Here is a 25,232-nt window from a genome sequence, read left to right on the forward strand (position 1 = left end):
CAAAAAGGGAAGCATGAAAATTCATGATGCATTCTTGGTTGCATATATTCGGTACCATGAGACAACCATGTTGGGATCATAAACCCATTTCACTTAAAAACAAAATGAGTGAACATGGTACCTAATGCATGGTTAACTAGGAAATGATGTTTCTTCGGGCATCTCAATTTCATAATTATATTTTCCATGCATAGCTTAAAGTATGCCCGAGTCATTCATCCCTATGAAAGGTTGTTGAAGTATTGGCGATCAGAATTGCCATTCCTTGGATTATAGGATTGAATTAAGCTCATGCTTTTTCGAAAAAAGTTCATCATGTCAAGTTGAAGTATGGAAGTAACCATCTTGCAAAAATTGGGGCAAAAGATGAATCGAGTTACATCACTGCTTCGTCTACTGCCAAACACATTTAGGACTGTTGATGTCCTTATTACTTCCAGTTTCACCTTGACAAAGATGTCATGGACCATGTTGAAAATATAAATTGATTCAACCCCATGTCCTGCGTAAAAATTCGCAATACTTCAAACTGTGCATCATTCACATACATCCATCCTTTTCATTGGTTGCATTCCTCATTGCATTTTTTCATTGCCAAAAAAAATGAACTTAATCATTATTATCAAAAAGAAAAAAACACGCTTTACGGCGCCCTTACCGAACCTGTGCTAGAGCTAGAGTAATGGGTGAAGTAGAGGAGGTGCAAGAGCAAATGAAGGCCGATAGGGAGGCCTTGAAAGAGCAAATGATTGTTGAGGTGAACCCGATGCCCCCATCTGGCCTCAACCAAATGAATCATCCAACCTCAAATATGGTAGGCAAAGATTTGGGAAGTAGGGACGACCCCCATGATGTGGAAATTCAAAACAAGCACGCCTCCCGCCATATGGCCTGCCTCCCAACTGTACACCACCCAATGTGGCGTATACTCCTAGTGTGAATGTCAATAACTCCACTCCTATACCCATTGAGAGCCAACAACCCCAAACTGATCCTGCACATGTCTCTTAAACCGTGGGGGAGACACATGAAATTCCCCACCACAATCTAGATGACTTCGAGCCTTGCCTCGGATATGCCACTGAAGGGCAAGCATTTGGTGGTATACCCATGCCAAACACTTTGGAGGGCCCTCGGTTTCGCCCACAACCACAACCCTTGCATTTTGCGGTGGGAAGAGCCCCTCCTGCTATGGCTGAAATGGGAAAGTTGGATCATCTAGAGGAAAGGCTCAGGGCCATTGAAGGAGGTGAAGATTATGCCTTTGCTAAACTAGAAGAGTTGTTCCTAGTACCTAATATCATCACCCCTCCCAAGTTCAAGGTGCTGGACTTTGACAAGTACAAGGGGACTATTTGCCCCAATAACCATCTAAAGATGTATTGTCGGATGATGGGGGCATACACAAAAGATGAGGAACTGTAGATACATTTCTTCCAAGAAAGTCTTACTGGAGTAGCTGCTACTTGGTACACTAACTTGGAACCTTCCCGAGTCCATTCTTGGAAGGACCTAATGGTTGCCTTCGTTAGGCAGTATCAGTGCATTTATGATATGGCTCTGGATAGGATGCAACTACAAAACATGTGCAAAAAGGAGCATGAATCTTTCAAAGAATATGCCCAAAGGTGGAGGGATATGACAGCTTAAGTAGCACCCCCAATAATAGAGAAAGAGATTATCACAATGGTAGTAGACATATTAACAGTGTTCTACTATGAAAAATGGTGGGTTACTCACCTTCAAGCTTTGCTGATTTAGTTTTCACTTACGAAAGGATCGAAGTGGGTCTGAAAAGAGGCAAATTTAATCATCCTGCTTGGACGAATGAGAAAATTGGGGCAAATGAAGAGGGTGAGAATGAGGGAGAAACCCATGTTGTGACTGCCATTCCTATACGGCCAAGTTCCCCACCAACCCAACAATGTCATTACTCAGCCAATAACAAACCCTCTCCTTAGCCACCACCCAGTTATCCACAAAGGCCATCCCTAAATCAACCACAAAGCCTGTCTACCGCACTTCCAATGATGAACACCACCTTTAGCACAAACCAAAACACCAACCAATAAATGAATTTTGCAGCGAAAAAGCCTGTAGAATTCACCCCAATTCCGGTGTCCTATGCTGACTTGCTCCCATATCTACTTGATAATGCAATGGTAGCCATAACCCCTGCTAGGTTTCCTCAACCTCCATTTTTCTAAGGATACGACTCGAACGCAATGTGTCTTTATCATGGAGGAGCCCCGGGGCATTCCATTGAGCGTTGTATGATCCTGAAGCGTAAGGTGCAAAGTCTAATTGATGCGGGCTGGCTGAAATTTGAGGAGAATCGCGTATGAGTCCCGACATTGACAAGCGACACCACACACGGGGCAATTTTGAAAGCCGTTGTTAGATGTCTCTAATGACTTATCAGGATTTTCAAGTTTATGCCATTATTATAAACCACAGTTACAATGCTAAAATGGATGAATTTTACATGTCTCTCTCATCCTCTCACAAACACATCTTTGCTTATTCAACTTCCACTGGAATGTGAGTGTAAGCCATTGGTTTGTTTGCTCAAAGCGACCTGCGCTCCTGAGTGTTGACTTCCAAGACCGTTCAATCAAAGATTACTCGTCCTGCACGTTGGTGGGGTGCCGTAAACAACGAGTAAAGCAGAAAAGTTCATAAAAGAAAAAAAAAGGCATTTGATTGACAGTGTTTCCAAGTAAAAATATAGACATTCATGTGACCTCATTTTATCATTCCAGAAATTTTTTCTTTTTAGAGAGAAGTGAGTTATCAAGAATATGAGTCATTTGGCTTAATCCATCGATTAAAAAAAAATCCTTCAACTATTTCTCATCCTTAGAAAATTCTTTTTGCAAGAATCAAACCGCTTATTTCATTCTTCCTTGCTACAAGGTTGTGAAAACAAAGATGGATACCTCAAAACCCTACGCTGGGGCAATGAGGGGCATCGTGCATGAGCCTCAAGTAAACCTAGGGGGCAGATTAGAAGTTCCCACCCAATTGGTTCCCTGCTACGAAAGACAACAATTGGTACCTCAAAGCCCTACACTGGGGCAATGAGGGGCATCGTGCATGAGCCTCAAGTAAACCTAGGGGGCAGATTAGAAGTTCCCACCCAATTGATTCCCTGCTACGAAAGACAACGATTGGTACCTCAAAGCCCTACACTGGGGCAATGAGGGGCATCGTGCATGAGCCTCAAGTAAACCTAGGGGCAGATTAGAAGTTCCCACCCAATAGGTTCCCAGCTACAAGGTCGTGACGAAAGATAACAAATGGTACCTCAAAGCCTTACACTGGGGCAATGAAGGGCATCATGCATGAGCCTCAAGCGAATCTATGGGTAGATCAAAAGTTCTCACCCGTCGATGTTTTTGAACAAAAAAAGGGGGGGACAAACCCTGGGATTTCAATAGATTGATTAAATGGCTCCATCACCGTCACTCCAAAAAATGGTCAAGTAACTAAATCAAACAGAACATACACTCTGAGGGAGTTCCCGGAGAGATTTGCAAAAGATAGGATAAGGCTGCATGAATTATCACCTCTTTCAAAAGGACAGTCAACCTGTGTTTTCCAAAAAAAATTTAAATAAGGAAAGAATGTCATGAACATTGTACAAACTTTACATTACATTGCATTGTTTCATATGAAGTCCGCATTTACCAAATTTCACGACAAAGGTTGTATGCATCTGCATCCCTAAAAATTATGTTAACTGCTTAGATTTCCTACATCTAATGAATTTGGGATGACCAGCCCTCTCAATGAGTCAATCTCATGTTTTCTCATAAGGGTGGACCCTTGGGTACTAGAACCTGTCGCCTTTAAAGGACTACACGTCCTCACCTTTCGAGTCGAGGGCTACATGCCCTCGCCATCAGAGGGCTACACGCCCTCACCAACAGAGGACTACATGTCCTCGCCTTTAGAGGACTACACATCCTCACCTTCAGAGGACTTCACGTCCTCACCTTCATAGGGTTACACGCCCTCACCTTCAGAGGGCTGCATGTCCTCGCTTTCAGAGGACTACACGTCCTCACCTTCATAGGACTACACGTCCTCCACTTCAGAGGACCAAACATCCTCATCTTCAGAGGACTACATGTCCTCATCTTCAGAGGACTACACGTCCTCACCTTCATAGGACTACACGTCCTCCACTTCAGAGGGCCAAACATCCTCATCTTCAGAGGACTACACATCCTCACTGTCATAAGGCTACACGCCCTCACCTTCAAAGGGCTGCATGTCCGTGCCTTCAGAGGACTAGACATTCTCGCCTTCAGAGGGCTACACACCTTCACTTTCAGTGTACTACACGTCCTAGCCTTCAGAGGGCTACACGTTCTCGCTTTCAGAGGGCTCAACATTTGCACTTTAAGAGAATTTAAGGTCCTCTGCCCTTAAATGCTTAACTGAGACTTGCACTCCCGGTTAAAGGGCCAGTAGTTTCCTTTTATCAGTTCCTGGGCCACCCCCAGACATTGGAGGGCACCAACTGTGCGAGCACAACCAGAAAGGGAGGCTATCACGCAGCTGCTATACATACCGGGCCAAGATTACACCCGTGCCGCTGCAAAGAGACGAGTGTGGATCATGCACACCAACATGACCACTCTTACACAGATATAAATGACGTTGCTACTTAGCAACATTCTGCCCAGCGACCGTAATGCCGATCTCCCCCTGCGGAAGTATCAGTTGGTCTGTGCCATCCCGACATAGGTAGGTATGCATTATTTCCAACTAATTTCTAATGACATCTACTATTTGCAGGGGTTGCGCCCACAAGACACCCAGTGGACCCGGAGAAGTCCAACAGGGCCCTGGGGTTTCCAGCTCTGGTTACGGGCCTCTATCAGTCCTACAGGGTGCCCGTACTCCCCGGTAAGGTCATGCCATCGCGACATAGTTAAGTATGCATATGGTTCAAACTGATTTCTGATGTCATCTATTGTTTGCAGGGATCGCGCCCGCAGGACACCCAGTGGACCCAAAGAAGTCCAACAGGGTCTTGGGGCTTCCAGCTCTGATTACGGGCCTTTGTCAGTTCTACGGAGTGTCCGTCACCCCCAGCAAGGTCATCAGGCCTCCTACTAACCGAGCTTTCATAAAGAAGTATTGCGCCCCCAGGCAGGCAGAGGGCGAGACACCACAACAGCCTGGGGATGGCCAGCAACAGGCAACAAATGCACCGTCGCCACCTGCAGAGCCCCTCAGCTCATCCACAAAAAGGTTAGAGTATTGCCTATGACACATGGCCGACAAATAGGCGACCAAGTCCAAGGCCAAAGGTCAGCAAAGTACTAGGTCCATGACTGACAAGTCGTCATGTGTCCAGCTCAAGACGTTAAAGAAGCACTACTAGGAGGCAACCTAGTACCTTTGAAATCTCGGCTTGTTATTTGATCACCTTTGTTTCTCAAGTCATAGTAGCACACGCCTAGTTGCTCATGATCCTGGGAATTTAAATAAAACAAGCACAAGCTTGGAAGGTAGTCATACCTCACAAAATATATATATGTATGTTTAGGTAGGAAGATACCATAGATATGCATGTATGTAAACAAAAAAATACTTCACAAAATATATATATATGTATGTTTAGGTAGTGAAAATACCTTAGATATGCATGTATGTAAACAAAAAAATACTTCACAAAATATATATATGTATGTTTAGGTAGTGAAAATACCTTAGATATGCATGTATGTAAACAAAAAAATACTTCACAAAATATATATATGTATGTTTAGGTAGTGAAAATACCTTAGATATGCATGTATGTAAACAAAAAATATACTTCACAAAATATATATATATGTATCTTTAAGTAGGAAGATACCTTAGATATGCATGTATGTAAACAAAAAAAATACTTCACAAAATATATATATATATATATATATATATATATGTATGTATGTATGTTTAGGTAGGAAGATACCCTAGATATGCATGTATGTAAACAAAAAATATATATATATATATATATATATATATATATATATATATATATATATATATATATATATATATATATATATGTATGTATGTATGTTTAGTTAGCAAGATACCTTGGATATGCATGTATATAGCAAAAATACCTCACGAAAATATACACATGTTTAGGTAGCAAAATACCTCATAAAAAAAACCACAACGACATCAAAAACAAAAAATATATCTTTCGGCTAAAAAGCCAACATGCTGTCGAAAAGAAATAACTTCCAACTTTTCTTTGAAGAAGGATTCACTGATCAAAACAAAGAGTTTTTGAAAAAAGAATGTGTATACATTTGAAGGGTAAATGCTGTGAAAATTTTTTCGAACACCCAAAATAGACTCGGATGAATGCACAAATTGATAAAAGAACATATTTTGGAAAGACTGGGTTGACTAAAATAGAGAAAATGAATTATGAGCCCTAGCATCACACGACCAAATTTTTTTTCGACACTTGAGTGTCCGCATAGGTGCATGCATGACTAGTTTTGCATAAAATTTCCAAATCATCATTGTTGCATTTGTGTCATGGAAATAATGTGGGACATCCCCTTTTATCCTTGAACTGAACCAAACCCTAACATATATCATGTCCTGCCGTGCTACAAGCCTTGAGCCAAAATCCCAACTTACCATAAACCTTGACCCAGGGTGAGAATATCAATCCTTGCCCTCGGAAGAAAACACAAAAAAAGGGAAAAATCCCAATCAAGGAAAATGGGGGAAAGCAAAAAAGAAAGAGAATTCTCGATCAAAGATCGGAAGAGAAAAGAAGAAATATGCAGAAAGGTCCAACGCCTTAAATGACCTTTCATTCAATAAAAACATATCTTGCAAAAAAGGATAAAAAATAACTTAACCAAAATGCTTTGTGCACGAAAGAACTACGTAGGTCTGATTTTCTCATTACAATTGAGGAATACGTAGGAGCAAAGGGAAACGCCCTTGTCGACCACAAAAAGATAAAAACATAAAAAGGCATAAAAAAGACATAGGAACGTGAAAAAGGGAAAAAGAACATAAATTGAAGTCATATTTGCTCATTTGATTAAAGGCTGCCGTCTCTTGTGATGGACGTGTAGGGTTCTAATACCTTCCCCGTGCGTAAATACAACTCCCAAACCTTTCACATAAAGTTCGTAGACCACGTCTTTTCCGGTTTTTCTGACGTTTTCCTCAAATAAATGTTGGTGGCAACTCCGCGCGTATTCCTTTCTTGGAACACGCACCCGCGAGTCATGCGTCGCCCTCCCACCGAAGGGTAGGTTGCGACAACATGCACATGTGGATCAAAAGATCTTTAAAGGTTGTAATGGGGCCAAGGACAAGGTAGGGACAAATATGGAATATGTAGCTAAATCCCAAAGGAATAGAGGAGCAATGGGGAATAAGTGGAAATTAAGCACAAGTAGTAAACCCAAACCCTCTAATTTAACAAAATCAACCAAGGCTCCCAAATAAAGTCCTCATAACAAGACCTCATTTATTCAACTTCACTTCTTTTTTTTTGAACAGTTCGAATTTGCAAAATTTGCAGCAATTGATTTTTTTTTAACAGTACGAATTTGAAGATTAAAGCAAGAACTAGGCAATATGCAGATACATCAAGCATGGCCAAAATCAAACATTAAGCATGGCCAAAAATTATATCTTCCAATGAAACATACCCCCCACACTTATTCCCAAAACAATTCCAAAGCTCCAAAATTCCTTAAGGGTAAGGTGATATCATGGTTTTTCACTTAAAGCTTGTAATGAGCTTCAAAACAAAGAAAGGGGAACATAGGCTCAAAGGGGCTATCAAAGGAATTAATTCAAGGTAAGTCCATTTGGCTAGAAGTTTATAAGAACAAAATTGCCTAAATCATTTCCAAATATGCATGTGAACTAGGAAGGCATCAACAAGAATCAAGCCAAGGCTATTGTGCAAGCAATCAATGGGGCAAAACAAACCAAAAGATTATGATGATGGATGGCTCAAATTCTCACAAAGGTAAACTTATCACTTTCAAATTGAGCTTTCAAAACTATCATGACATATAGAGGAAAAACAAGGGTTTCAAATCACAAAATGTCAAGAGACTTTTATTTTCAGAACAATTACCCATTTCTTGAGCATATCCTATAATTCAAAAAAAATATGCAAAGTTGTACATGCAAACAGAATTGACCAAAAATATTAAACTAGAAACCCAACAAAACTAACAAATTTAACACAAACAAAACTAACAAAACTAGCAAAACCAAAACCAAAGAACACTCCCTCCCCATACTTAAACAACACATTGTCCTCAATGTAGCACAATTAAAAGATTAAAAGCAATTAAACCATCAATTAGAATCGGACAAATGTAATAAAAGTAAAGAAGGAGATAGGAAAAGAAAAACTCCCTAAGTCATGGTGGAGGAAGAGTAGTGTGGAGTAAGGAAGTCTCTTCCACCACTACGTCCACTAAAGAAGGGTTTGTGAGGAATGGCTTAAGTCGGTGTCCATTGACCTTGAAGCTCTTGTTTGTGGAGTCACTTTTGATCTCAACTGTACCATAAGGAAAAACATTAGTAACAACAAAAGGATCAATCCACTTAGACCTCAACTTACCACTCATGAGTCCAAGCTTAGAATTATACAATAACACTTTTTGGCCAACCATGAAGTCCTTCTTAATTATCATGCTATGATGGAACTTCTTGGTCTTTTCTTTGTAGAACTTGGCATTCTCATACGCTTCTAGGCGGATCTCATCTAACTCACTAAGTTGCAACTTTCTTTCCTCACCAGCTTGATCCATAAAGAAGTTACAGGTCTTCACTGCCTAGTATGCTCTGTGCTCAATCTCCACTGGAAGATGACATGCCTTTCCAAAGACAACCCGATAAGGAGACATTCCTATGGGTGCTTTGTAGGCAGTCCGATGTACCCAAAGAGCATCATCTAGCCTGGTACTCCAATCTTTCCGCTTAGCTGCACAATCTTCTCTAAAATTCTTTTGATCTGCCTGTTAGAAATTTCTACCTGTCCATTGGTTTGGGGGTGGTATGGTGTGGATACCCTGTGTACAACTCCGTACTTTTTAAGCAAGGCATGCATTGATTTGTTGCAAAAATGGGTTCCTTGATCACTAACGATTGCTCTAGGTACTCCAAACCTGTAAAACAGATTAGATATGACAAAATCTACAACAGCCTTAGCATCATTAGTTCTAGTGGGCTTGGCTTCCACCCATTTTGAAACATAATCAACTGCAAGGAGAATGTAAACATAACCAAAAGATACAGGAAAAGGGCCCATGAAATCTATACCCCAAACATCAAACACCTCACAAAATAGCATAGGTTGCTGAAGCATTTGTTGTCGCCATGTAAGTGCACTTCCTGCTCTCTGACACTGCTCACAAGTGCTACAAATCTTCCACGCATCTTTAAAGATGGTGGGCCAATAAAAGCCACAGTCAAGCACTTTGTGAGCTGTCCTTTGAACACCTAGATGACCTCCCGATGTGGAAGAATGACAGAACTGCAGGACTGAGTTAGTCTCATGATCTGGAATGCATCATCTAATGACCTGATCACTGCACAGTTTCCACAAGTAGGGGTCATCCCAAATAAAATGCTTAGCATCACTTTTAATTTTATCTTTTTGAGCCTTAGATGCTAAGGGAGGAAAAACAGAAGCAACTAAATAATTGACAATGCTAGCAAACCAGGGAGTAGAAAGAGAATCAGAAATACTATACAATATATATAAACGATCATCTGGGAAATCATCCCGAATGGGTGAGTCCTCATCAGACACATGTTCGATCTGACTCAAATGATCAGCAACCAAATTTTATGCTCCGTTCCTATCACGGATCTCTATGTCAAATTCTTGGAGCCAGAGCATCCATCGGATCAACCTAGGCTTTGAATCAGCCTTCTTCAACAAGTACTTTAAAGCTGCATGGTCAGTATAAACAATAATGCGGGTACCAAGCAAATAAGAACGAAATTTTTCAAGAGCAGAAACTATGGCTAGTAGCTCTTTCTCAGTAGTAGTATAATTCGCTTGGGCAGCATCTAAAGTCCTAGAAGCATAATATATCACCCTAGGCAATTTATCAATTTTCTGAGCAAGGACAACCCCAATGCATAATTGGATGCATCACACATAAGCTCAAAAGGGACTGTCCAGTCGGGTGCCTGGATGATGGGGGTCGTAGTCAGTGCTCTTTTGAGGCAATCAAAAGCCTCTTTGCATTTATCATTAAAGTCAAACTCCACCTCCTTTTGCAACAAGTTGGATAGTGGTAGGGCTACTTTGCTAAAATCTCTTATAAAGCGCATGTAGAATCCTGCATGACCAAGAAAAGATCGCACCTCTTGCACGCAAGAGGGGTAAGGCAATTGTGAAATAACAGAAATTTTTGCTGGATCTACTTCAATGCCCTTATTGGAAATAATGTGGCCTAAAACTATACCTTGCTCAACCATAAAATGACATTTTTCAAAATTTATAACAAGGTTAGTTTCAGTGCATCTATTCAAAAACATTTTCCAAACTATCCAAACAAACATCAAAAGAGGATCCATATAAAGTGAAATCATCCATAAACACCTCTATGCAATTTTCTAAAAAATCACTAAAAATACTAATCATGCACCGCTGGAAGGTACCAGGGGCATTGCACAGGCCGAAAGGCATCCTCCTATAGGCAAAAGTACTGAAGGGGCAGGTGAATGTTGTTTTTTCCTGATCCTCAGGAGTAATAGTGATTTGCATATAACCAAAAAAACCATCAAGGAACAGTAGTGAGATTTACCTGCCAGGCGTTCAAGCATCTGGTCAATGAATGGCAGGGGAAAATGGTCCTTTTTGGTAACCTGGTTCAGCCTCCTATAGTCGATGCAGACTCTCCAACTATTCTGCACCCGAGTAGGAATCAACTCCTCCTTCTCATTTTTGATCACGGTGAGGCCGGTTTTCTTCGAGACTACCTGGACGGGACTCACCCATTGGCTGTCGGAGATAGGATAAATGATGTTAGCTTGCAAAAGCATGGTTACCTCCTTCTTCACTACATCAAGAATCACTAGGTTGAGTCTTCTTTGTGGCTGTCTTACTGGTTTAGCCCCATCCTCTAAATTTATTCGATGCATACATGTGGATGGGCTAATACAAGGAATGTCCACCAGGGTCCAGCCTATAGCCTTCTTATGCTTCTTGAGAACTATTAATAGCCTCTCCTCTTGGTCATCAGCAAGGAAGGCAGATATAATTACTGGAAAACTTTTGCTATCATCCAAGTAAGCATATTTTAAATTTGATGGTAGAGGCTTCAATTTTGGTGTGGTCGGCTGGATAGTGGTAGAAAGAGATGGCTTCTCAGCCTGTACCTCATAAAGAAAGTCAGAAGTATATGTACTTCTTGAAACATGGTTAGTTCTATCTGACTTTATAAAATCAATCTCAAGAGGTAAAACATCACTAGACATGTAATCAATATCAATTTCAGATTCACTCTTAGCATCCAATTTAGTCATATGATCAAGTACAAGTTCAGATTCAATGCATGCAGATTAGAATGAAGATCAGTCATGTATTCATCAACAATATGGTCAATTATTTCAACACAAAATATAGAAAGATCTTCAGATGGGTGTTTCATAGCATCAAGAATGTTAAAATGAACAGTTATATCACCAAACTCCATAGATAGTGTGCCTGCATATACATCTATCTTAGTTCTAGCAGTTTTCATAAAAGGTCTGCCTAGAATGATGAGAACTGATCCTTTTGAAAATCCCACGTCCATATTCAAAATATAAAAATCAACAGGGAAAATCAGTTCACCAACTCTAACTAAGACATCCTCTATGAAACCTGCAGGATAGGCAACACTTCTATTAGCTAAATGAATTACCACATCAATTGAATCAGTTCACCAACTCTAACTAAGACATCCTCTATGAAACCAGAAGGATAGGCAACACTTCTATTAGCTAAATGAATTACCACATCAGTTGACTGCAAGGGACCAAGAGATAGAGAATTAAAAAAAGACAGAGGCATCACACTAACAGAAGCTCCTAAATCTAGCATGGCATTGTCAAACTTATTGTTCCCTATAATACAAGGTATGCTAAATGTACCTGGATCTTTACATTTTTCAGGGATTTGGGGAACAGATTTACCAATCAATGCGGAGACATTTCTGCCCATACTAATTCTTTCACTTCCTTTAAGCTTCCGCTTATTAGTGCACAGCTCCTTCAAGAATTTAGCATATCTTGGAATTTGCTTTATTGCATCCAGGAGGTATGTTTACTTCTACTTTTCTAAATGTTTCCAAGATCTCCTTCTCTGTCTCTTCCATTTTTTTGTTGGAAATTGCTCTTGGAGGGAATGGAAGAGGGATATGTTGCTTCTCTTTAGAGTCACCTGCATATAAATTGTTAGGTAACTTACTCTTTACATTTTCGTTTTTGGCATCATCTTTTTCTGGAGTAGAGTGAGGTTCGGCAGGTTCATTTGTTGGTTGAGGTTCTTGACACTACTTTCCCGATCTCAATGTAATGGCACTCACATTTTCGGGATTCTGGACAGATTGAGAAGGTAATCTATTAGAATTCTGGGACTGTTGTTGATTTAACTGTGTAGCCAATTGTCCCATCTGATTAGTTAAGCTTTGAATGGAGGCTCTGGTCTCTTGTTGAAACTGCATGTTTTGCATAGTCATTTGCCTCACAAGTTCTTCAAGGGAAGGTTGCGAAGGAGCCTCAACTGTTTGCTGTTTCTGGGGCTGTTGCTGTTGTTGTTGCTGGATTGGTGGAGGAATGTATGGTCTGCTTGGGGCAATAGCATTTTGAAAATAAGATTGTTGTTGCTGCTGTTTGGGATGATTCCTCCACCCGAGATTGTACCTGTTGTTGGAGAGGTCATAATTGTTCTGTTGTGGCTGATTTTGCTGCTGAGGTTGAGGAGGTCTATTGTAGATGTTTGCAGCATAAGCTTCAAGCTGTTCAATTGCTTCAGATTGTTGCACAGAAGGGCAAAGGTCTGTGTGGTGGTCTGCAGAGGAGCATAAACCACAAAGTCTGGCGACAGGTGCAGATTTTTTATTCATGGCCAGTTGGGTTACCAGGTTAACCAAGGCATCTAGTTTACCTTCAAGCTTCTTAGTCTCGGCTGATGAAGATGAATTCGTGGCTACTTCATGCACTCCTTTAATGACAATAGCATCACTTCTGGCACTAAATTGTTGGGAGTTTGAAGCCATCTTCTTAATTAAATTTCTGGCTTCAGTAGGGGTCATGTCTCCAAGGGCTCCACCACTAGCAGCATCTATCATACTTCTCTCCATGTTATTGAGTCCTTCATAAAAATATTGGAGAAGAAGCTGCTCAGCAATCTGGTGGTGAGGGCAACTGGCACATAGTTTCTTGAATCTCTCCCAGTATTCATATAAGCTCTCTCCACTGAGTTGCCTAATTCCTGAAATATCTTTTCTGATGGCTGTGGTCAGCAGGGAAATTTTTTTCTAAGAATACTCTCTTGTGATCATCCCAACTCGTGATGGACCTTGGAGCAAGGTAATATAGCCAATCCTTTGCCACTCCCTCTAAAGAATGAGGAAAAGCCTTCAGAAATATGTGATCCTCCTAGACATCTAGGGGTTTCATGGTGGAGCAGACAATATGGAATTCTTTCAGATGTTTGTGCGGGTCTTCACCTACAAGGCCATGAAACTTTGGAAGCAAATGGATCAGCCTAGTTTTAAGAACATACGGGACATCCTCATCAGGGTATTGGATGCACAAGCTTTTTTAGGTGAAATCAGGTGCAGTCATTTCCCTTAGAGTCCTCTCACTGGGTGGAGGTTGTGCCATGTTCTCAGAATGTCCAAAATCAGATTGTTCAAAAAAAGAATGCTCAAAATCACCAATAACAAAATGCTCAGGATGCTCAAAAGCTACTAAATGATGTCTAACTAATCTATGAAATGTCCTATCTATTTCAGGATCAAAGGGTTGTAAGTCTGATGGATTGCCTCTAGTCATACACTATATTCAGCATGCACAACTAGTTGCCTTCTTATGCAAGTAACAGTATAGGTTTGAACTACAGCTACCCTCAAATGATATCCAAATGACTTGAAATTTTGTGAGCAACCTTATAAAATGATGACAAGATAGCACAAAAAATTTCAAACATAAATTCAAAGTCTAACTATAGAAACTAAAAATGACAAGTTAAGAAAAATAAGAGAATAATACTTGGAAAATAAAAAAAACTTTTGACAGAATCGCAATTTTTGGAAGAAGGAGACATCAGCCGGCATAAGGCCAGCTGCCGCAGCATGGGGAATTTTTTTCTACCCCAAATCCATATATAATAATTGCGATTCTGATAACCGGAGCAAAAGTTATGACCGTTTGAAGTTTTGACAAAAATCAAATTTGCTACTTTTTTGAAACTTTCAAATCTGACCCAACTAAGGGCTCCAACTATTTTTCCCGCAAAATATGGATCAAAAGAAGTGACCAAAAAAATTCAGCCAAAAATAACAACTATAGCTACCAAAACAAAAAATCCCAATTAATTCAGTAAGGGTGGTCTCTAAAATCCGTCGCTAAGGGATTTCCACTACTACCCTGTAGCAGTTCAACCAAAACTATAGCTTTCACAAGCAAGTCTCTTATCCAAGGTTGCGAGAATTTGTCCTTTATCAGTTCAACCACTTAATCCAACCCTAAATTAAATTACTAAGCGAAATTTAACATAAGGCATTCATTATGTGATTAAGCAACAGATACACCAATTACTCATAAACGATCATTAAGCATGAATGTGAATTAAGCGCAGAGACAATTAATCAAGCACTAAGCATGCATGAATTAATAGCAACAAAATCAGAGTAATTAGTGAAGAGGAAAAAATGAACAGAATTTAATAGTAATAATAGAACCTCAAAGAGAACTGTGCTTGATCCTCAAGAGAAAACAACCCTGGGGACTTAGCCTTCCATTAATTAATAGAGAACGAAATTATAGATTGAAGAATGAAATTTTATTGCTAAAATGAAAAGTCAGAACTGGAATTGCAAAAATGAAAAAAAGGAGAAAGAGAAGAGAGAGGGCCTAAACTAGAGCCTTGGTACTATTATATAGTTTTTCAGCCCCAAAGCTTACAAATCTGTTTTAAATCCAAGCCCATAAATAAAATAAAATAAAATCTAGATAAGATAAGATAAGATCTAGATGAAATAATATCTAGATGAGATCAAATCTAAATAATATCTAGATAAGATAAGATAAGATAAGATCTAATTTTGTAGAATAAAATAATCTGCCCTCTTCAAGTCCAAGCCCAATTCTGGATTCAAGCCCAATGCTTCATTAATTCCTGAAATTAGATTAAAAACATCAAATTAGCTTAATGGGCCCAAATAATAAAACTGTCTAATTAATTTGACAATTAAGACTAATCAGTACTTAAAATGGTGCAAAAAGGGTTAAGAAATAGGAGAAAATAATGGCACATCAGAGAGAAAATGGGTATTTTAAAAATCAAGATATTATATTTTCAAAGCTTTAAAATTAAGCATAAATTCAAAAAGAAAGAGGGAGAAAGAGATGAGTGAACAATAGAACAAAACTTGCATGCATTCTCTTGATTTCAAGATTGTCATCATCAAAAAGGAGGAGATTGTGGAAGTAAAGCTTTCCAAGTTTATTTTGATGATGCCAAAGACTCAAGTCAAGAATCAAGAGTCAAACAAGTTTCAAGAATCAAAGAGTCGTTCAATCAAGAATCATGATTCAAGTGAAGATTCAAGAGAAGACTCAAGATATGCAAGAACTTCAAGAAAAACATCAAGATAAGTATAAAAATATTTTTTCAAAAGAAAAGATTGAATAACACAATTTGTCCAAAAGAATTTTTCAAAGAAAAATCTTTTACCAGAGTTTTTACTCTCTAGTAATTGATTACCAGAAGGCAGTAATCGATTACTAGAAGCCCAAGCAGTCTCATAGCTGTTTTACAAAGTAATAATCGATTACCATGGGCATGTAATCGATTACACAATACTAGTAATCAATTACCAGTGTTTCTAAACGATTTAGTTTTCAAATTTAAACATGAAGAGTCACATCTGTTGATGTGTAATCGATTATACTACAATGGTAATCGATTACCAGTGACTTATTTTGAGAATTAAATTTCCAAAAGTCATAATTCTTAAAGTGACTAGTTTCTGAAGATTTTTTAAAGAGTCACAACTTTTAAAGAGACTAGTTTTCAAAAAGAGTCGCAACTTTTAAAGTGACTAGTTTTCAAGAGAGTCACAACTTTTAAAGTGATTAGTTTTGAAGAAATTGCAAAGAGTCAGAAACTTTAACTTGAGTCATCAAATGACTATAAATATGTGACTATGGCACGAATTTTAAAAACTGACATTCTGATTCATTCTCAACTTTCTTCTAAGGGTTTTTATTCAATACTTTCTTTATTCAAGAAAAGTTCATTGGCCAAAAACTTGTCCCATTCTTCTTCTTCATTCCTTCTCCTTTTTGCCAAAAGAATTCAAAGAACTAACCGTATGAGAATTCTTTTGATTATTTTCTTCTCCTTCTTGCCAAAAGAATTCAAAGAACCAACCGTCTGAGAATTCTTTTGATTCCCCAAACAAAGAATTCAAAGAACTAACCGTCTGAGAATTCTTTGCCCAAATACTAAATTCAAAGAACTAACTGATGTAAGCTCCATTGGAGCTTGTAGGCCTAGGATCTTCTTCATCAATGGATTCCTTTGCTTCTTGGAAGATGAATGGTAGCGAAATGGAGAAGGAAGAGAGAGAGGAGACGCCACTTCAAGGAGAAGATGAGTCTAGAAGAAGCTCACCACCATAGGAGGCCATGGACAAGAGCTTGGAGGAAGAAGGAGATGAATGAAGGGAGAGGGAAAGAAGAGCACGAAATTTTGTGCTCTAAAAGAGATCTGAAATCTGAAGTTAATATTCAAATGATCAAAGTTTAAAAAAATGCACACACATGAGCTCTATTTATAGCCTAAGTGTCACACAAAATTGGAGAGAAATTTGAATTTCAATTCAAATTTCACTTGAACTTGAAATTGAATTTGTGGAGCCAAAATTTCACTAATTATGATTAGTGAATTTTAGTTATGGTTCAGCCCACTAATCCAAGATCAATTCCAAGATTCTCCACTAAGTGTGCTTAGGTGTCATGAGGCATGTAAAGCATGAAGGACATGCACAAAGTGTGACTATATGATGTGGCAATGGGGTGTAGTAAGCAAATGCTCGCCTCCCCCTCTAAAATTTAATTGGATTAGGCTTCTACCAATTAAATTAAATTTATTTCCAACCACACACATCAAATATTCACTTAGTGCATGTGAAATTACAAAAACTACCCCTAATACAAAAACTAGTCTAGGTGTCCTAAAATACAAGGGCTAGAAAATCCTATATTTCTAGGGTACCCTAACTATATTATGGAGACCTAAATACAAGACCTAAAATAAATGAAACCTTAATCTAATATGTACAAAGATAAGTGGGCTCATACTTAGCCCATGGGCCTGAAATCTACCCTAAGGCTCATGAGAACCCTAGGGCCTTCTCTTGCATCTTTGGCCCAATCTTCTTAGAGTCTTCTATCCAATGCCCTTGGGGGGTAGGATTGCATCATTCCCTCCCCCTTGAAAAGGATTTGACCTCAAATTCAGAGGTTCTTGAAACTGATTAATTCTTTCCTCAACACCTATAAAAAGAATAAAAACATATGTATTAGTGATGTTGGGTATGTTAAAGTACGGTAAGGACTGAAAACCCCTTTCCTGGCCAGCTTCCCATGATAGAACACAGTTCCTCACCAACTCAATGAGTGGTGCTACAAGTATAGAAAAATATGGGAGAAACCTTTTGTAAAAGTTTGTTAAGTCATTGAAGCCCCAAATTTCCCTTATACTTGGTGGAGTAGGCCACTCAAGAATGACCTTTATTCTCTTAGGGTCTATGAGAAGCCCTTGATCACTATTTAAAAATTTAAGGAAAGTAATGGAATAAAACATACCTTTTTTCTTTATTTTCATGTTGATTATTCCTACAAAAAATTATGACAAACCAAAGGTGTCCCACATGAGCACCTAGGTTTGCATTGAAACAAAAAATAAGAACAAACCTACCTAATGAGTCCCTATGTACACAAATCATGAAGATGTTGGGTGCATGAGTGATTTTACAAAAGAGTGTTGCATCACTCAACTCATTCATCATACCACCTATCATAGGGATTTGGTGCCTAATAATACCTATTTTAGGCGCCAACAAAGCACAAGGATTTAAGCTCTTGCGAACCAAACCCTCATCCAACAACACCTTTACTTGAGGAATAACCTCAAGCTCAAGAGGTATGGCGGTGCTAAGGGATGTTTCCCATGATAGGAGAAGGTAGAAAGATTGTTTAATAAGGAGAGCTCTTTTAATATCACCTTTTGTTGCAAAATAATTTTCCTTCTTAACAATCTTCTTGGAGGAATCCTTTTCCTCCTTTTCCTTCCCCTTGGCCTTTGAAGACAAGGCCTTACTATCCTTCTTTTTTTTTTTTTTGTTTTTCTAGTTTTTCTTCCTCACTCCTCTTATCTTTCATAGTTAGTTGATCTTTGGCCACCTGTGAAGGTGTTTGAGGATGCAACACAAATTTAGTGCCAAGATGGGTGAGGGTAATTTCATTAGTTAGGCCATTGTAAATGATCTTCCTATCAAATTGCCATGGCCTTCCTAAAAGAATATGCCCTGCCTCCATGGGAACTATATCACAATTAACTTCATCCTTATATGACCCAATGGAGAAAGGTACCTTCACTTGTTGGCTAACTATCATTTCCCCTTGCTCATTGAGCAATTGAAGTTTATAAGGTTTTGGGTGGGTAATGATAGTGAGGTTCAACTTGGAAACTAATCTTGTGCTACAACAATTGCAATAAGATCCACTATCCACAATGAGAGAACAAGTTTTATCTAAAATTTTGCATCTTGTATGAAAGATGTTCTCTCTTTAGGATTGAGATAGATCACAAGATTGACCTCCAAGGAGCCTTCTAACCATTAAGAGGTCACCTTCTTCATGGGGGTAGACTTCCTCACTAGACTCTTCACCCCTTACTTCATCTTCACTTACATTAGAGGAAGGGCAAGAAGAAGTCTCCTCTTGACTACTATAAATGTCTTGACTCCTCATGATCATGGTTTTCTTTGTGGGGCATTGAGAAGCAATGTGACCTCTCCCAAGACATTTGAAGCATTTAATGTTGCTAGTCCGTTCTTGGGAACTAGTCTTAGGGGTGTATTTCTCTATGGTTTTACCCTTATCGTCCTTTGGTTTTGAAGGTGCAGCCCCCAAAATTCCATGGGCTTGGTCCTTCCTTGGATAAGAGTGAGAGGTATAAGATTTTGAAGAAGGCTTTCTTTTAAGTTGTTACTCCACTCTTATACAAAGTTGGACTAGCTCATCTAGGTCCCTATATGGAAGGAGTTCAACCTTGTCCCTCACTTCTATATTAAGCCCACTATGGAACCTAGCTATGCTTGTTCTTTCCTCCTCCCTAAGTCCATTTGTTGTCTATATTCTTCAACACACATACTCCCTTGTCTAAGCCTTTGGAGCTTGTCCATAAGCTCCCTTTCATAGTAGGAGGGAATGTGCCTCTTCCTAAGGGCACTCTTAAGATCATTCCAATACTCTACTGGAGGATCCCCATGAATCCTTCTTTCCCTAACAAGGGAAGTCCACCAATAGAGGGCATACCCTTGAAAGCTAAGGGTAGCCAATGGAACTTTTCTCTCTTCGCTAATATGATGGGAAGCAAAGAGTTGTTCAACCTTCATTTCCCAATATAAGTAAGCCTCAACATTATCTTTTCCATGGAAATATGGGAGGCTAATGTTAACCTCTTGAGGCCTTCTATCCTTTTCTCTTCTCTGGGAGTGATGTTTAGTATGTGAACTATGACGCCCTCTATAATAGTCGCTAAGTTCTTCACTTAAACTCTTGCAAGAGTCATGACTACTATAGGAGGCATGTTTTTCTCTTTTCATTTCTTTCATTATTTTTCTTCTTTCTTCCTCTCTTATTGTCTCTCTTTCATCTTGACTTATTTCTTCCACTCTTTTTTTACCTTTTTCTTTTCTCTCTTGTTTTTCTTTCCACAACTTAAGGGATCTCAACTCATCTAATATCTTATACAAGGGGTCCTTAGGAGTAGAACCCTCACCATCAACACTAGATGAAGAATGAAGACTCATGTTGGTTCCTAAGTTATGGTTCTTTCTTATTGGGGGTTTGAAAAAAAGGTAAAAGAAACTATGGTTGAAACTAGCCAAAATAAACACTAAAAGAGGTGTGAAAGATAAGGTAAAAACTAATTGGTAAAAGGAAACCTATCTAGGCGGTTTGACAATGGAGGGTAAAGGAAATAAGCTATGAAAGTAAGCAAGAAATTAAAGTGCAAGAAATGCAAACTAGGCGGATCCTAAGAGTGTTTGGATGACCTCATTTAAGGTTCCCAACAAAACACTCACTATCCTAAGGGAAAATTGCCTAAAATTGTTACACACAAATGGAAGTAGGGTGACCTATTGGAGGCTCCCAACTTACTTCCAATGAAAGGCCTTTTTACAAAATTTGAAAGCAAAACAAATTGCCAATTACAAAATTACAAAAAAAAAAAGAGTCCTCAATTTTGGTGGCTATTCTCTCTTTATTATTTCACTCAATTTGGAGTGCTTCTTAGTCCAATAGCTCTTAAGGTGGTTGGCCCCTTGCTTCTTGACTCAAATTCTTCAAGAGATGGCACCAATCCTCCTTTCCAATTCCCTATATGGCAACTCACAAGCAAGGAAACAAAGAGACAAGCAATAACCAAAGACCAAAAAAAAATGAAATGAAAGCTAAACCAATAGAGTTTTAATAAGACAAATTTCCAAGGATTATTCAACAATTAAAGCAATGAAAAACACAAAAAAGCAAGCTAGGACTCGAAGAGAAACCTAGAATGGCTCTAGAGTTGAGTAGAAAAACTCTAAAAAAAAAGACTCAAGAAACCTCTAGTTTTGGCACTTGTTTTCACAATAATTTTAAATTGAAATTTCAGAACTAGGATTGGTATAAAATAGGCACCAATTATAGAACAAATTTTGAGCCAAAACAACAAGCACAATTTCCTTTCACTTTTTTTTTCCTGGACACTGATTTTTCTGCCAACTTGTGCGATTTTTCTTATTTTTTCCTTTAATCAAAATCGCTTGGTTCTTTTTTTATAATTTTGGTCCGGATGTCTAAAAAATTCAGTAAACATTTCAGCTCAAAAAACATAGTGACCAATTCCCAGTAATTTATACAAGTTCGTATGTTCAAGCTGCCAGCACCAGCGATTTCAACCTAGAAATCAAGAGTAGTGTTTATGTTGCTTAAGGCTTGGATAGTTATAATTTGTGTTTACTTATGCTAAATTATCTTGAATAAAACAATTAAAGAGATCTTAAGACTTATTTTGATTCACAAATCCAGCCACAACTCAGCACCACCACTCAACTTCATCATAGGCATCATGTAGGAAACTTAGAAAACAAAAAAAAAGTTCAAGAACAAGACTACTTCTAGGAATTTATTTAGAACATGTTATGAACTAAATAACATGCATGAATTAGACTCAAAATTCAAAAGATAGGCTAAGAATGACAAGAATACATGAACAAATGTATCTAGAATTCAATCAACAAAATAAAATTCAACACAGACTTAGAACATAATGTGACAATTACTATGACTAAACATGACTGTAAGACTACATGGATTAAGTGATTTACACTTGAATTTATGTGTTTTTTTTTCTAATCAATATTTTGGAAGAAAATTTAGATCTAAGACAACATGGATTAAGTGATTTACACTTAGATTTTTGTGTTTTTTTAATCAATATTTTGGAAGAACATTTAGATCTAAGGTTCAACACAAGAATATTATGAATGAAAAATGATAGAACCTAAAATCAACACAAAAACAAGATTCAGGAGTAGATCTACAAAATTTGAACCATAGAAATGCAAGAACAAGTGTAGATCTAAGATTTAATCAGTTTATTTTTTTTTAATCTACTCTAAAAAGAACCAAACCACAAGACAATGGAGGATATACAAGGAGAATAAGATGAAGAACAAGGAATTAAAGATAATTCACCGAACAAAAAGATAGAGGAAGCAAAAGAACATCACCTAGATCAAGATGCTCTTGATACCACATGATGGAAGCTTGCTTGTGGGGCTTCTATGGAGGCTGGATCTTTGAGCTTCAATGAGATCCTTTAATGGTGATTTTCCACCATGGGGATGCAGCGGAAGACAAAGGAGAAGAGGTGAGAGGAGGCGCCATCCACTAGGGAATAAGCCATGGAAGAAGGAGCTTCACCACCAAGATGAGCCGTGGATAAGAAGCTTGGAGAGGATGCTTCAATGGAGGAAAAGAAATAGGGAGAGAAAGAGAGAGTGGGGGGGGCACGAAATTGAAGGAAGAAAAAGGGAGAGAATTTGAACTTTGAGTTGTGTCACACAAGACTCTCATTCATCAAAGTTACAACAAGTGTTACACATGCTTCTATTTATAGACTAGGTAGCTTCCTTGAGAAGCTTTCTTGAGAAAACTTCCTTGAGAAGCTTCTTTTAGAAAACTTCCTTGAGAATCTAGAGCTTAGCTACACACACCCATCTAAAAACTAAGCTCACCTCCTTGAGAAGCTTCCTTGAGAAGCTAGAGCTTAGCTACACACACCCCTCTAATAACTAAGCTCACCTCCTTGAGAAGAGAAGCTAGAGCTTAGCTACACACCCCTATAATAGCTAAGCTCACCTCCATGACAAAATAGATGAAAATACAAAAAAAAAGTCCCTACTACAAATACTACTCAAAATGCTATGCACACACATGACCTCTATTTATAGCCTAAGTGTCACACAAAATTGAAGGGAAATTTGAATTTCAATTCAAATTTCACTTGAATTTGAAATTGAATTTGTGGAGCCAAACTTTGGAGCCTAAATTTCACTAATTATGATTAGTGAATTTTAGTTATGGTTCATCCCACTAATCCAAGATCAATTCCAAGATTCTCAACTAAGTGTGCTTAGGTGTCATGAGGCATGTAAAGCATGAAGGACATGCACAAAGTGTGACTATATGATGTGGCAATGGGGTGTAGTAAGCAAATGCTCACCTCCCCCTCTAAAATTTAATTGGATTGGGCTTCTACCAATTCAATTAAATTTATTTCCAACCACACACATCAAATATTCACTTAGTGCATGTGAAATTACAAAACTACCCCTAATACAAAAACTAGTCTAGGTGCCCTAAAATACAAGGGCTAGAAAATCCAATATTTCTAGGGTACCCTACCTATATTATGGAGCCCTAAATACAAGACCCAAAATTAATGAAACCTTAATCTAATATGTACAAAGATAAGTGGGCTCATACTTAGCCCATGGGCCCGAAATCTACCCTAAGGCTCATGAGAACCCTAGGGCCTTCTCTTTCATCTTTGGCCCAATCTTCTTAGAGTCTTCTATCCAATGCCCTTGGGGGGTAGGATTGCATCACTAACTGTCTGAGAATTCTGTGTAAGAAGCGGGTAGCTTCTTGGTTGTTATAGTGAACACAAGGGAGGGTACATCCTTTGTGGTTCGCTTCAAGTAGAGGGTACATCTACTTGGTTGTTCAAAGAGACCAAGGGTGGGTAAATCCCTTGTGGATCTTTTCTTGTAAAGGATTTTAAAAGGTTATTGGAAATCTCAAGAACCGTGGGTTGCTTGGGGACTGGACGTGGGCACGGGTTGTGGCTGAACCAGTATAAATCTTGTGTTTGCTTTCTTCTTCCCTAAACTCTTCACTTTTTCACTGTGCACTTTTTATTTCCACTTTACTTTTGTCTAAGTTATTGTTTCTATTCTTTACTTTCTCATAACTTAGTAGTAAAGCCTAATTGAATCAAGTAATATTAAGAAGGATAAATTTTTAATTAGTCAAGACACATTAATAATTAATTCAACCCCCCCCCCCTTCTTAATTATTCCGAGGCCACTTGATCCAACAAAGATCTAACTTAGCAAAAAAAGGCGTTACAACGTCCAGTGATCTAATCATTGCTCTGTATTAAGTCCCGTCCACCTCTGTTGATTCATCTTGCAGTGCAAGGTATATTGTAGGATGCATTGGAGTCTTCATTTCTTTTGCATCGTTCATGTTGAATTTCCTCAATAGTTCTTTCACATACTTGGTCTAGTGAATGTAGATACCATTGGGTGTTTGCTTTATTTGTAGTCTGAGAAATAATTTTAGCTCTCCCACATGCTCATTTCAAATTTCATTTCCATTAGCTTAGAAAAATCTTCACAGAGCATTAATTGAGAATCATAATTTTTGCAAAAGAGATTTGGGTTAACGTTTCCTTGCTCAAAGCCATTTTTCAAGAGGAATGAAGTTAGTTTTTCATACCAAGCTCTAAGAGCTTGTTTAAGTCCATATAAATCTTTGTTGAGTTTAAAAACATAATGACTAAGAGTTTAACTCTCAAATTCTGAAGGTTGTTCAGCATAAACTTCCTATTGAATTACACCATTGAGAAATGCACTTTTTACATCCATTGGATATAACTTCATATTGCTATAAGATGCAAATAAAAGTAAAATGCGTATTGCCTCTAAGCAAGCTAGTGGTACATAAGTTTCTTTGTTTCTCACAACCTTACCATTTTCATCCAGTTTGTTGCGGAAGACCCATTTCGCTCAAATAGCTTTCTTCCTTTTTGGTAGTTCAACTAACTTTCAAACATCATTCTTTTGAAACCAATCAAGTTCCTCTTCCATGGATAATAAACCTCAAATTTATTGTATTTTTATATGCAATTTGAGGCATTTATTTGATACTTTAGTAAACTTTAGGCCTTATTTTGAATCAAATTCGTTATGTTTTCTATTTTTAATATATTTTAGATAGCAATTATGATTTTAGAAGTTTTAAAAATGATTTTGTGAGTTTTTACTGAGAAATAAGGCAATTTTACAAGTAGTCTCACTCAAATGAGGTATAGACAGCTCAAGCCAACTCAAACAAAGGAAAATATGAAATTTTATAGAAGA

The 25,232-nt window shown here is 38.3% G+C and overlaps 1 non-coding gene across 1 annotated transcript; it reads left to right on the forward strand.

Annotated features, from left to right (window-relative positions):
• Positions 1–13,422: 13,422 nt before the first annotated feature.
• On the forward strand, positions 13,423–13,529 carry LOC112998642 (small nucleolar RNA R71). Its single transcript, XR_003263736.1, has one exon. It is a non-coding gene; the product is annotated as a small nucleolar RNA R71 (small nucleolar RNA).
• The last annotated feature ends 11,703 nt before the right edge of the window (positions 13,530–25,232 follow it).

Source organism: Glycine max, chromosome 12 (assembly GCF_000004515.6).
Source record: "Glycine max cultivar Williams 82 chromosome 12, Glycine_max_v4.0, whole genome shotgun sequence".
NCBI classification, from domain to species: domain Eukaryota; kingdom Viridiplantae; phylum Streptophyta; class Magnoliopsida; order Fabales; family Fabaceae; genus Glycine; species Glycine max.